Genomic DNA, 13924 nt, shown 5'->3' on the forward strand with positions numbered 1-13924 from the left:
ATTTACCAAAGGCAAGTGGATTCTGCAGTTGCTACAGAGTGAATGGGGAAGATCTGTGGCTTCCGTCATCTAATCATGTGCAAGCAAAAATGCATTTTTTTTTACTTTCCTTCCATGTGATTGGAAATTTCTTGCAAAGGTAATTATCACCTTATCTGCTAAGCTCTGGAGCAACTGCATTTGCAAAGTGCACAGTCTATTTGTCTTTAGTAAATCAACCTCTATATCTTCAAGAGCACTCCTGTGATATAAATACTGTATTTGCTGGCGTATAAGATTACCTTTTACACTTAAAAAAACTGGATGTGCGTTAATACTGTATGTAGCTTCGGCTACATACAGTATATAACGCTTAGCCAATCCCGGTGAGTGATGTATTCAAATGAATAAAGAGCCTGCTCAGATTGGAGCAGGCTACTGTGTGAGTGCCTACATACAGTAGCCTGCTCGGATTGGCTTTGAGAGTGAGAGAGGCGTGGGCTGATGATGTTACAGCCTCTGCTAATCCAAGCAGGCTTTGTAATAATTAATAGAATACATCACTCGCCGTGATTGGCTCCATCTTCAGCAAGAATGAAGAAGAATATGGCTCCAGAAGAAAGAAATATGAAGCATCGGAATGGGGATCGTCTTATACGGTGAGTACAGGCAAAAATTCTTAAAAAAATGCAAAATTAGGGGGTCGTCTTATACGCCTGGTCGCCTTATACACCGGCAAATACGGTAATACTTCAGTTTCCCCCATTCGTTATTATAAATATGGTAACTATAGCTGTTTTTATATGTTTACATCATGTTTATTATCTATTTGAGGTCAGACTTGGTGCTCCAACTATTATCATGCTGGCATATTACAGCTCCTCTCTATCAGGCTGTCACAGAACATCTGCCGGTATTTTATAGCTCGTCATTCTTGCTGGGATTTATAGGCGTTCTTCTCATGTATGTCTCCATGTACTTTATAGGCTTTTTTCTATGCCCAGAATAAGATATGTAAAGGCAAGCAATTCCAAGAATGTTCTTGCATTCTTTTAATGTTCTCATCATGAGAAGATTATAATGGTGTCACATATTACAATTCAATGGATTGAATCGAGTGAAATACCAGTCAGGGGGGAAATTTACTTTCTGATCCATGCTCATAAAGTACATGGTTCAATCGTCCAATGAGACTGTATGTGTATATAAAGCTTAGGCTTAATTTCCTTATATTTTGTCTTCCCTGGTTCCTCTCTGATCATCAACATGCTAATTAAATTGACCTATTGACGTAAATTGACCTATTGACGTCATAACTGGTTCTCTGTGCTTATTTATGCCAGGCAGGCAGACCAAGGCAGGGAAGGGCATACTTACACATGAATCTTGCCAAAATCAACCACATGAGGAGACAATCCTCTCACATCTGTGAGCAGTAGCATTGTATTTTATGGAATTGCCTACCTTTTACCTGAAAATGTTCCAGTCTTATTCATGTACAGATGTTTGATGGCACAGTGACAGCACTGTCATATATGGTGTGATAGCTTTCTAGTATCAAATTATGTCCTAAGACCCCCTTCACACTGAGGAGTTTTTCAGGCGGTACAGCGCTAAAAATAGTGCCTAAATACCTCCTGAAAAACTCCTGCCCAGCCTTCTCAATGTGAAAGCCCGAGGGCTTTCACACTGAGGCGATGCGCTGGCAGGAGAGAAAAAAATCTCCTGCAAATGGTGAGAGGAGCGCTATGTATACCGCTCCTTCCCATTTAAAACAATTGGAAACCGTGGTAATACCGCCCGCAATGCACCTCTGCAGAGGCGCATTGCGGGCGGTATTAACCCTTTATCGGCCACTAGCGGGGGTTAATACCACACCACTAGTGGCCAAATCCCTCAGCAATTCCGACGGTGTAGCGCCGCTATTTTTAGCTGCGCTATACCGCCACCGCGCCTCCCACCCCAGTGTAAAAGGGGCCTTATAGTGAGGTTACAGGATATACTCCCATCGCAGAGTTACATTAGTGCTCATTGTTTGATAGTAGACCCACTTTGTTATTCCGATTATGTGCACAATGTGGGTTTTAGAAAAAGGACCATATTAACTGGTCAATTTGCAGGAAATTTTCTTCATTAATCATACCTATAAGCCAGAAAATTGCAATGTAGTATCGGAGAACACAAATAACCAGCTCTGTTTAGAACAATTTTTTATCAAACAGACAATAAACTGAAAGACAGCACACCTTTGTATTAATGTGGCAAAATAATTAGTTCATTTTAAAGGACTCGTGTCTGTACTGAAGAATGAACTTCATTAACATACTCGTGCTTCATATGACCTTACAAAATATTTATTTATCAGTATAACAATGTTTTATGTAAGTGACTAATCAGAAATGACCATTTGCATCAAAGTTTGTTTTTTATATTAACAATATAGGTAACCAGTCACCATTATTTTATTCTTTAAGCCTCCATTTCTTTCTAATTAAGAGATACTACACTGATATATATATATATATATATATATATATATATATATATATTACTGAAAACCTGGATAATTCTTTAACCTGATGCATAATTGGTAGTAGTAAAACTATCACTCAATATACCCATGTTTTATCACTAGTACTATATAGGTGCAGTCATGTGATATTTGGATAGTGTACAGAAGAAAGGCCATCTGCAATACATTCAGTGGCATGTAATAGGATAAAGATTGCACACAATATTTTGCTGGTTCCTGTAGTGTCTGCAAATATATGCTGCCCACTTTAGAAGGGGCTTATGTTTTTTGAGGTTTGATAGCCGGGACAGAACCTCCTCCAGTTTTTCACAACCCCAGTGCACCAGTGAGATGTCACATAGCAAATGTATAGCTTGAGCAAAAACATTTGTTCTTATGGAACTTTGAATGTGAGGTTCCCAGTTGTGAATATTGTATATTTCAAGACAACAAGAATGTCATATAAGTCACAATATTTGAACAATAGAACTGATAACACATATAAAAATGCTTTTCCCTAAGTGCCTGTTCACATGGGGGTGGCTTCAAAGTCGTCCGACTCTGAAGCCGCCCTGTACAGCGCGACTTCAGCGTGGCTTGCAAAATTACTTCTGTATAGAAGTCAATGCAAGCCACAACAAAGTCGCCCCAAAGTAGTACAGGAACCTTTTTCTAAGTTGGAGCACTTAAAATGCTCATAAGCTTAAGACCTCTTAATGTGAAACAGGGAGATCTTGACATTAAATGTTCTTGGTGGGATTATCGGGAGACTAACAATGCAATATAGAAAGATGCAAGTCGTTAACAATAGGGCTGAGGAATATACATCCGATCCACTAGGGATCGACTGCGTAGTGTTCCATCGTGCCAATTTAACAGGTAGTACAAGGAATGTCACAGGGAAAAGAGACAGGGGGTAAGAAACAGGGGAGGGGAAGGGAAGAGACCAGTAAAAAGGGAAACAACTGTGAAAATTCCTATTTATATCATCGGCATAGAACGATATGTTCTGTCAAAAGCATCTTGCAGTTATCAAAGAAATCAGACAAACAGAAAAATATAAAATAAAAAAAAGGTAAAAAAGGGGGTAGATCAAGGAAAGTATAAGAAAAAGAAAGACAGAAAAAAGGAAAGGGGGGGGGGGGGGAATAGAGGGCCAGCCAGAGATTCATTAAGTTGCAGATAAATATTGTATCCATGGGTCCCATGTTGCATAAAATTTCTTAGTAGAAATGCGAAGGATACAGGTAAGTCTAACTGCCAAAAACATATATGTAATCAGTTTTGCTAATTTTATGGTGACCTCATCAGGAAGTTTTAGAAAAAGTGCTGGTTTCCGGGGATCTATGGATATTTATTGACTCCCATCACTGAATACACCAGTTAAAAAATTTGAATCCAAAATCTGGCGACTACAGGACACTGCCACCAAACATGATACATTGTACCCATCTGGCCACAACTTCTAAAGCAAGTGGGGGATGTAAATAAGTGAATTTTTTGCAACTCTGGTTGGAAACAAATACCAACATAGGAGTGTTTTGTAGTTTGCTTCATTCAGTGTTGTATTAATAAATACCTTGGATAAAGCATAGGCAATATTTTGACAGTCAGATAGTTCCAAAGTAGTATTCAAGTCCCATTCCCATTGAATCATGTAAGGCAGCTTAGTAGTCGGGACAGTGAGAGTAGCGTATACCGTAGATACCCATCCCCGTAGGAAGCCCTTCTTTGACAAAATAATTAAATATGTGTAAGTGTAAGGGGTCCATCTAAGTTAAGTTTAGACTGTACAAAATAAATAATTTGATTGTACCTAAATAGTTCACCAGAGGGCATCTGCAACGTGCCCTTCAAATAATTGCAAAGAGTACGAGATTTTATTGAGATAGTCTCCTATTCTCAAAAGTCCCATGTTGAGAAACCATTGGAATGGCATTGAAGTCAGTTCGGGGGAAAACTCTGGGTTGCAAAACATAGGGGCTAGGGGGTTATGTGGGGATGACAGGGATTTATGATGTCGTACTCCGTCCTTAGAGTGAGACAGGGTAGGGCACAAAATAGGGGGGTGAAGATGGCTAGGAAGCCACATTAGGGAGCAAATGGCAAAAGGATGGCATGAAAGAGTCTCAATAGTGACCCTGAGTGGTCAAGATCCCTTGGTCGTTGTGTAGGAAAGCTGAGTTATTGATAATAAACCTGTAAATTAGGGAGGCCAAGCCTTATTACGCGGTTTTGAGACATACAACATCAGTTTATTCATCATGGGTTATTTACTACCCCAAATAAAGGGAAGGACTTCCGATTGTAAATTCTGTAGATCTCCCCTTGTGACCGCGATTGGTAAGGTCCTAAAATAATAAAGTATCCTGGGTAGAAATCTAATTTTAATAGAGTTTATTCTGCCAAACCAAGACAAGGGATAGCCCATTGTCGAAGATCTTCCCAAAGTCGACAAAAGAGTGGAGGATAATTGGCACGGTAAAGAGCATCAATCGAGGGTGTCAGCTGGATTCCTAAATATGTACCATCGTTTCCGGCATATAAGACGACTTTCTGGATGCAAAAAAATGCATCCAAAGTCGGGGGTCGTCTTATACGCCGGTGACAGTCTCCGTTTGCTGCGAGCGTACATGATTTAAAAGCCGCTCCTTCTCCTCAGATTGTCCAGTGATAGGCGGAACACAAGTTTTCCCAGCAGCGCCTCTGTTCTGTGTTCCTCCTATCACAGATGCCTTCTCATCCTCGGACGAGAGGACGTCCGTGATAGGCGGAACACAGAACAGAGGCGCTGCTGGGAAAATTTGTGTTCCGCCTATCACAGGACAGTCTGAGGAGAAGGCGCAGCTTTTAAATCATGGACGCTCGCAGCAGACGGAGACTGTCATCGGCCTGGAAGTCAGAATCAGCAAAACGTGAGTGATGGCACTGTTGGCACAGTGGGGGGAAAGTGATGGCACAGTGGGGGCAAGTGATGGCACAGTGGGGGAAAGTGATGGCACAGTGGGGGCATGTAATGTAATGGCACAGTGAGGCATGTAATGTAATGTAATGGCACAGTGAGATTTGAAAAAAGCCTGTTTCTGTCAGCGGTTCTGGCTACCCCTCAGCTTTCAGAAAGACTAGTAGGAAGGGGGTAGTCTTATATGGCGAGTATATCCCAAAACCAACATTTTTCCTGGAAAATTAGGGGGTCGTCTTATATGCCCAGTCGTCTTATAATAGAGCTTAGCGCCCATTGAAAATGATGGGTATTTTGTAAGGTCAGTACCGTTGAGGGGGGTAAAGAAATATTAAGGGCCATTGTTTCTTGGGTATTCAAAGAAAGCCCTGAGAGCTGGGAAAATTGGTGTAACAAGGTCAGCAGATTAGGTAGGGTAATTTGAGGATTAGTGATATACATAAGGACATTGCTGGCAAACAAGGAACATTAATGCTCTTGTTGTCCACAACATATATCATGTATGCTTGGGTGAGATCGGATTCAGCTAAGGGTTCAATTGCTAATGCAGATAGCAATGGGGAAAGTGGACAACCGTGTCTTGTTCCACGTCGGATAGGAAATTATAACGATTTATAACCCCGAATAGAAACCTGGGCCGATGGATTACTATAAATTATTTTTAGTAATGAAATAAAGGCAGAAATTTGTACCAAAGTGGTACATTTGTGAATATTTTAAAAAGGTTTTTAGTTTGTCCGCTTATTATTATTTTATGCTCAATTGAATGTTCAGATCCCTTTAAAACAAAAGGTGTGCAAAGTTTTCCAGTTGTTTTCTTTAGAAAGAATACACAGCCAAAGTAGAAAAGTCTGTGTCCTGCCAACATCCTTTAGAGAAGTATCCTTGTGTTGGGAAGCCGTGATCCAGGTCCATCATCTCCCCTGCTAAGTCAAAGCCAGAACTCTCCAATCAGCAGAAAACTTGAGATTTATTGATTGCAAAGTTGTAGGTCTGACCTGGTAGGGAAACAAAGAAGAAAAAACGAGTTCTATGGAATCAAAAAACCACAGTAAAATCATTCAGACCATGATGCCATTTACCCAAATGTGGTACAGTTGCTACAGCCAAACAATAAGCATACAAAGAGAAGGCCCAGGTATCTCTACCAAGGTCAAAAAAGCAGCTACTTCAGCAACAGAGGGCCAGATCCACAAAGAGCTGGCGTAACGTAAAATTTCCCATTTAAGTTACACTGCTTTAAAATTTCTACCTAAGTGCCCGATTCACAAAGCATTTACCTAGAAATTTTCAGCTGTGTAACTTAAATTCCGCCGGCGCAAGGCGTTCCTCTTCAAATGGGGGCGATTCCCATTTAAATTAGGCGCGCTCCCGCGCCGGCCGTACTGCGCATGCTCGTGACGTCATTTTCCCGACGTGCATAGCGCGAAATTACGTTACGCCGAGCTTTGTGGATCGCATCGGGTCAATAAAGTTGCGTCGGGAAAAAAAAAAGATACGGCGGGGAATTTTTTTTTTAAAACTAAAAAAAAACGCGTCGCTGGACAGAAGGGTCTACTTTTACAAGGTGTAAACAGTTTACACTTTGTAAAAGCAGCCCTAATTTTACACATTCAACTTAATACTTACGGAGAAAAAACGAAGCGCAAAAGCTTCGTGGATCTCCGTAAGTGCTAATTTGCATACCCGAAGCGGCATTTCGACGCGAAATGCCCCCAGCGGCGGATGCGGTACTGCATCCTAAGATCCGGCAGTGTAAGTCTCTTACACATGCCGGATCTTCTGTCTATCTCTTGGAAACTGATTCTGTGGATCAGTTCCAAAGATAGAAACAGGGATACGACGGCGTATCAGTAGATACGCCGGCGTATCCCTTTTGAGGATCTGGCCCAGAGAGTCTTATTCTAATTTATGATTCCAAAACAGTACAACATTTATTAATACCAAAAAGGGCGCACAATGCTCAAATTCATAATGCGACTAAGAGTATTTTAAGACAGCTTCAATCACAGTACTTTTGAAGGTCTCCTTCCTAGGTGGAAGTGACCCCAAAAGATGTTACTTTAAAAAGAGACAGAAAACATGAAGACACACAAGACACGTACAGATGCACAGTCAAAAACAAACACAAAAAGTCTGGACACCAACATACCATTCACAGTGAAGTTGTAATGCGATGAAGTCGCATAAATGCAAAAATTGCATATGGAAAAATGTAAAAACAACCTTGGAGGTTGGAAAATGTGTGTGTGTGTGTGTGTGTATATATATATATATATATATATATATATATATATATATATATATATATATATATATATATATAATGTGTGTGTGTGTGTGTGATATATATATATATATATATATATATATCCAACTTTCACTGGCATTGGCCCGGGGGATCGTGTTCATAAATTGGTAACCCAAAACCTGAGTGGTATCTAAGTAAATGCTGATTGATCTGGAAAATGACACAGGTGGATTGGGATGTTATGTCGTTAAATAGTTTTGGTTTCACTCCTGAATAGTTAGCTTGATTGAATAATATTATTTTTTTAAGTATTATGCAGTCCCACCTGCTTTAACTGAATATGCTTCAGAATACTATTCAAGCCATCAAAAGTGTTTGTAGTTAGATCCCAGTGAGTACATATATGGTGTTGACTTTGCAAAGAGTGCATAAAGCACGTTTCAGTACATAAATTTAAAGCAGGTATATCATTGGATATGCTTTAGTTGGTCAGAACTGACATTTAGTATACTGGAATGATGGAAGGACAAACTTAGTTTCCAAATGAATGAACAAGTACAGTTCAAATGTAAATCCAATTGTTGTGGTATCAATCTTGGAGAAAACCCAAACATAATCAAAGATTTCAGGGAAGGGCATACATTACCGCCCTTTCATGAACGGCGATGACAGTGTCTCACTAGATCCTTTCACAGGTCTAGGCTCCGCAGCATGGATTATTTCCGGGGCTCACAGGAGCAGCACGACTGTAGTAGGGTCTTCCTATGCGAGGCCTGCCTGTTTCAGTGCACTCGCCGGGCGATCGCGCCACGCAATGAACACGTGATGAGCTGTTAGGGTGGATGCAGGGTGAACACCTTCAGATCCGCGGTTTTAGTTTAAACTGGGCTTTCCGTAGCTGGCATCACATGACTGCTGTGATGTCAATGCGTTTCGCTAAAGAGGTAGCGTAGCTTCGTCTGGACTAGGACCTGGTAGGGGCACATTGGACTTTTACAAAGCTCTCTGTTTCCCCACAGGCAGCTTTCCTACCACCATTGTGGCTGCGTTATAAAGAAATCTTTAAAACATAGAACACCCTTTGTTTTGGTTAAACTGATATGTTCTTTGAGGAGAGGCTTTTTAAAAGGAAGGTGACTTATTTGTATTCAACTATAAGGTCAGGATTGGCCAAAACGCATAAGCATGTAGAGCGGTTTTATTCTGTTTCAATTTTTTTATGGATTTAAATAGTGTTCTGCCATTTTGGACCATTTTGGGAAAGCACCATTGTTGTACACTTTCCTCCGTGGTTGAATCTACTATTGCATCATTATAGATCCAGTTCAGAATAACATTTACATTGAGATCGGATAAAAATGAAGACATGATTGTGTGTTTGTCAATTTACTTTCAACTTCTTTCAGGAAACCATTTATTTCTGTTTTTACACATCTCTAGTCAGTAAAAACAGTATAGTGATCTAAGCAAGAACATTGAATCAAATAGAGCATTGGGTAAGCCCAAGGACAGAAATAAGTGTCACTTACTGACAGATGTGAAGATCATGGCACATGACATGTCTTAGGCCCCATACACACGAGAGGATTTATCCGCAGATACGGTCCAGCGGACCGTATCCGCGGATAAATCCTCTCGAGGATTTCAGAAGATTTCTATGCGATGGCGTGTACACACCATCGCATTGAAATCCGCGCTGAAATCCTCTGCCGATGACGTGTCGCGCCGGCCCTGCTATTATGACGCGGCGACGGGCGCGACGCTGTCATATAAGGAATTCCACGCATGCGTCAAATCATTACGACGCGTGCGGGGAATCCCTTTGGGCGGATGGATCCGGTAAGTCTGTACAGACGAGCGGATCCATCCGTTGGAATGGATTCCAGCAGATGGATTTGTTGAGCATGTCAGCAAATATCCATCTGCTGGAAATCCATCCCAGGGGAGATTTATCTGCGGATAAATATCCGACGGAGTGTACACACCATAGGATCTATCCGCAGAAACCCATTTGATGGGATTTATCTGCGGATAGATTCTATGGTGTGTATGGGGCCTCAGGGTTTTCATATTATGCAATTAAATCATTTAGCAGCTTGCTGGCATTCTAATAATGGTATGCAAAAAAAATAAAAGCTTTTCTGTCTAGAACTGTCACTAATAAGGGTTAGAAGGCTGAGGATGTACCTTGGTTATTGCACTGAATGCTAAAAAAGTATGTCAAATAATAGTTCCCCTTATAGAATTGAAAGTATTGATTGCATAAGAAATGTCAATATGGACACTAAAGACGATGGCCTGGTAAATTCTGCATTTGAACTGACTCCTAATTACCAGTCAAATAATTACTTCAAGGTGACCTGCAATAAACACAATTTATCAGTATTGAAAATTCCCCTAATTTACCTGCATTATGGCAATAATACATTAGATATTCAATCGGTCACCCTTGAGGCCTTTTTGTAGTTTGAAGATACTTCAAACACTGAATGTCCATTTTCTTGACTAGCAAAATAAAGTTCTGAAGAATGGAACGTTTATAGTGCTTGTTGAAAATGAGCATATAGGATAAAAATCTGTTGTGTTGGGGCTACAATTTGAAGGTCCATTGTAAGTTGGCTTTTGATGCAACAAAAGGTGGCTCTGGGATTGTTTGCCATGAAGGAAGTCAGATCTAGGTGTGCTGAGCAAGATTAATAAACATAAATATCAATTTTTCTACTATGTGTGATTTCTTTACCAGTGTATGGTAAGTTTCATTTATTTATAACAGTCCTTGCCTGTAAAGTGTCTGAAAGTAGAATTGTGTGCATTGTCCATAGTAGTTACTCACGTTCTCCTTTCATCTTCAAACCTGTCCTATGTGCAGTACATCTGAAATACAAACAGGTCTCCTTTAAAACAGAAATGCCCTGTACACACGACCGGTTTTCCTGACATGCCAAACCCCAACATTTTTCCCGACGTGATTCCTCTCAAGCCTGCCTTGCATACACACGTTCAGTCAAAAGAACGCTCGACCAAAGCGCGGTGACGTCCAACACGTACGACGGCACTATAAAGGGAAAGTTCCATTCAAACGGCGCCACCCTTTGGGCTTCTTTTGCTGATCCTTGTGTTATTAAAAGTTTGGTGAGAGACGGTTCACGCTTTTCAGTCTTCATGCTTTTCAGTCCGTTACAGCGTGACGAATGTGCTATCTCCATTCCGAACGCTAGTTTTACCAGAATGAGCGCTCCCGTCTCATACTTGATTCTGAGAATGCGTGTTTTTTTCCCCTTGGAAAAGCATACACACGAGCGGTTTTCGCGATGAGAAAAAGACTGACGGGAAACATGACGGGAAAAAATAGAGCAGGTTCGAATTTTTTTGCATGCAGTTTTTTCGTTTGGAAAACTGCTATGGAGCATACACACGACTGGTTTTCCCGTGGATGCCACACTGGACGAAGAAGACCCAGAACCAATGGCGTCTGTCTCATAAATACCCCTTCCCAGCATGCACAGCGAGGTCAAACCCTCCTGATTGGCTGCTGGGAAAGAGCACCCAAATCTTGTCTCCACTGCTGCCACCTGCAGCACCGGGGGTGGAAGAACACCCCAACACAACAGAATAGCCTACAGCACAGCCAAGCTGAGACAGAGACCCTGTTTTGCACTTAACAATCTGGATCAGAGTCTAACTACACTCTGATCTTACCCTTGAATTTGACTAGCACCAGTACTATAAAGTACACAGGCGCTACACTGTTAACAAACATTGGGTTGTTTTTTTCTAGTAAACCTCAAAATCTTGTTATGTTTTTGTATTCTTCCCAAATATACATATATTTTAGAGCATTCATTTTTTGCTATTGCAATCATTGTATTACATTATCTATTGTATCTGTCTTAGTAGGAAGAATATCGTTTTTTCAACATACCATGCTAATCTGAAACTATTCCAGCTTCTGCTCTCAGTTTATGAGTTCACGCTAATGATATTTTAATATATGGGGATCCAGCATATTATGCAGGGCAATAAAGTTACTAGTAATTCTATCGACTCTCATTAACTGCATTGTTTTATGGATCCTAAGAGGATACTAACCAACTGGCTTTGAAGCACACAACAGTAAAGTGTTATATAGGTTATTTGAAGCTGTATGATTCCTCCAACCAATTCCTTAAAGCTACCTCTTGTCCTAACTCAAAATTAAAGCCTAAGTCAATACAGTTTCTTTTTACATTTTGATAGGTTTGGCAGGAATTAAAAACTACTATTATTTTACTATTGGTGAACCCTTTGCAGAGATTTTGATTTACCTCCTATCCCTGTGATTCCAGTATAACTAATGGGCAGTTCAATAATCACTGGGACTAGAAGGCACAGACCATAATAAAAACATTGCTAGAAATTCTAACCATTCCTCACTCTTCTAAACATTTTTGTGTTTTGTGTTTTGTCTGTGTCCCTGTTTTCCTTTTATATCCTGTTAAGACAGGAAATTAGGGCAAATTTCCCCCAATAAGGGAACAGTAAAAGCTGGCTCTAACCCTTCCATGCACTATCCAAATCGGAAAGTTTTAGAGTTGGGCTTTAAGCATTTTTTTTTTTATTGAAAGCCCATGGTGTGTGTAACACACTCAAAAAACTTCACCCTGCCCTGAATCCCCCGGGGTGTTAGGCTCCTGACAGGGAACAAGGTACTTACACTGTAGGTCTGTCCAGCCGAAGCCAGACAGACCCCTTTCTCTGGAGGGTCTGCCGAAACAGACCCGGCCAAGTGAGAGGGCAAACTAAGCCAGAAGGCCATGTTCACCCCCTCCCAAGACTTTCAGGACAGGCCCTGGGACCAGTACCCTGGACTCATCACACTGTGCAAAAACGTGAACCAAACATAAAAATACAAAAACGTGACAAACAAAGGCAATAAATTAAATAAAGTGGGGGAAAGGGATAGTGGAGAGGAGAGTGAAGGAGTGGCCATTGTGCAATACAATGGCCAGGCCCTCCGGCCAGGAATAAAAAATTCCTCTGGTCCTAGCCAAAAGGCCAGGCCCAGGCAGCAGGTGCTTAAAAAAAGCATGTATTGGTGCAGTGACCATGGTACCGTCAAATCAAAGTGACCCTCACTCACAGTGATTATTCCGGTACTCCTAGACTGCCACTCCAGGGGCACATGCACCATAGGCTTTTTAAAGTCCCAAATCCAACCCCCAGACCGGCCAGTGCAGCCCTCCACCCCTGCCAGATCGAGAGCCCTTCAAGGTTTTCTGCCCTCCAGATAGCAGCCTCCACTAGTACGAACCCTTTCAGGCCCCCATCAACCCAGCGGATTTGCATGGTCTTACCCCGTCTCATCTTCCAGGGCAGTACCAGCTCCTCCTACCAGATCGCTGACAGGGACAGCACTTACACCGGCCAGCCAGAAGGCTAAGACTAAGACTCTGCAAAAAGACCAGACCCAGTGCAGCCACCCATCCTCACCAGGAACACTCTTCAGGTCGGCTCGGACTCTGCCCCGCTGACGTCGACTATGTGTGTCCAGATGCTGACACTGCCGAGACCGTCCAGGTGCAATTACACCATTGGATTTGTCTGCGCCCTCCCCACACTTGGAATAAGCTACAGCGCCTCCTCTGGCAACTGATAAGAACAGATACTACACTTGATCTTAGCCAAAAGGCCGAGAAGCTTTAAGCATTAAGAAATATGCAATAAGCTAATCCTATCTGTTTAGGTCTTCCTTTATTCACTCTCCCAATCCACCTCCAAGCCTGTCAGTAAATGTGTGACCTGAGGAGAGGGATCTCCACACACATGCTCAGGAGGCTCCTTGCTGTTGCTCCTCACATAGATGTAAATACTAAGTATCTCACTGCTACCTATTACATTTAAGCCTGCCTCAGAGTTTGTTTTTTATTTCCCCAAAACTTTTTATTAGGTTTTTGACACATGCAAGGACAAAAAAAGGAAAAGGGTGGGCAGCCCATCACATGCAGGAGCAGGCTAGCCCAAAAAGAGGCCAAAGTACAGAAATCGAAAAACAACATATATATATATATAAATAGAAGTGTGTTGGCTTGTGTTAAAATACTGTATCCTAAAAGAATGATTACCCAATAAGAATCCCCTCTATAGAGGATAATAGAAAGTTCATATGCTTCAAATCAATTCTACCCCCAAGTCACATTAATTAGCAAAGAGAAATGAATGCTGTGACTACATCATCTAGCCA

At 41.4% G+C, this 13924-nt stretch overlaps 1 protein-coding gene and 1 pseudogene across 6 annotated transcripts in view; one reads left to right on the forward strand and one right to left on the reverse strand.

Moving 5' to 3' along the window:
• The window catches only part of APBB2 (amyloid beta precursor protein binding family B member 2), a 478208-nt gene that overhangs the window by 357434 nt on the left and 106850 nt on the right, over positions 1-13924 (forward strand). The gene's annotated exons all lie outside the window — the stretch shown is intronic.
• Positions 13274-13384, reverse strand: LOC120925186 (annotated as a pseudogene).

Source organism: Rana temporaria, chromosome 1 (assembly GCF_905171775.1).
Source record: "Rana temporaria chromosome 1, aRanTem1.1, whole genome shotgun sequence".
In the NCBI taxonomy this organism is placed as follows: domain Eukaryota; kingdom Metazoa; phylum Chordata; class Amphibia; order Anura; family Ranidae; genus Rana; species Rana temporaria.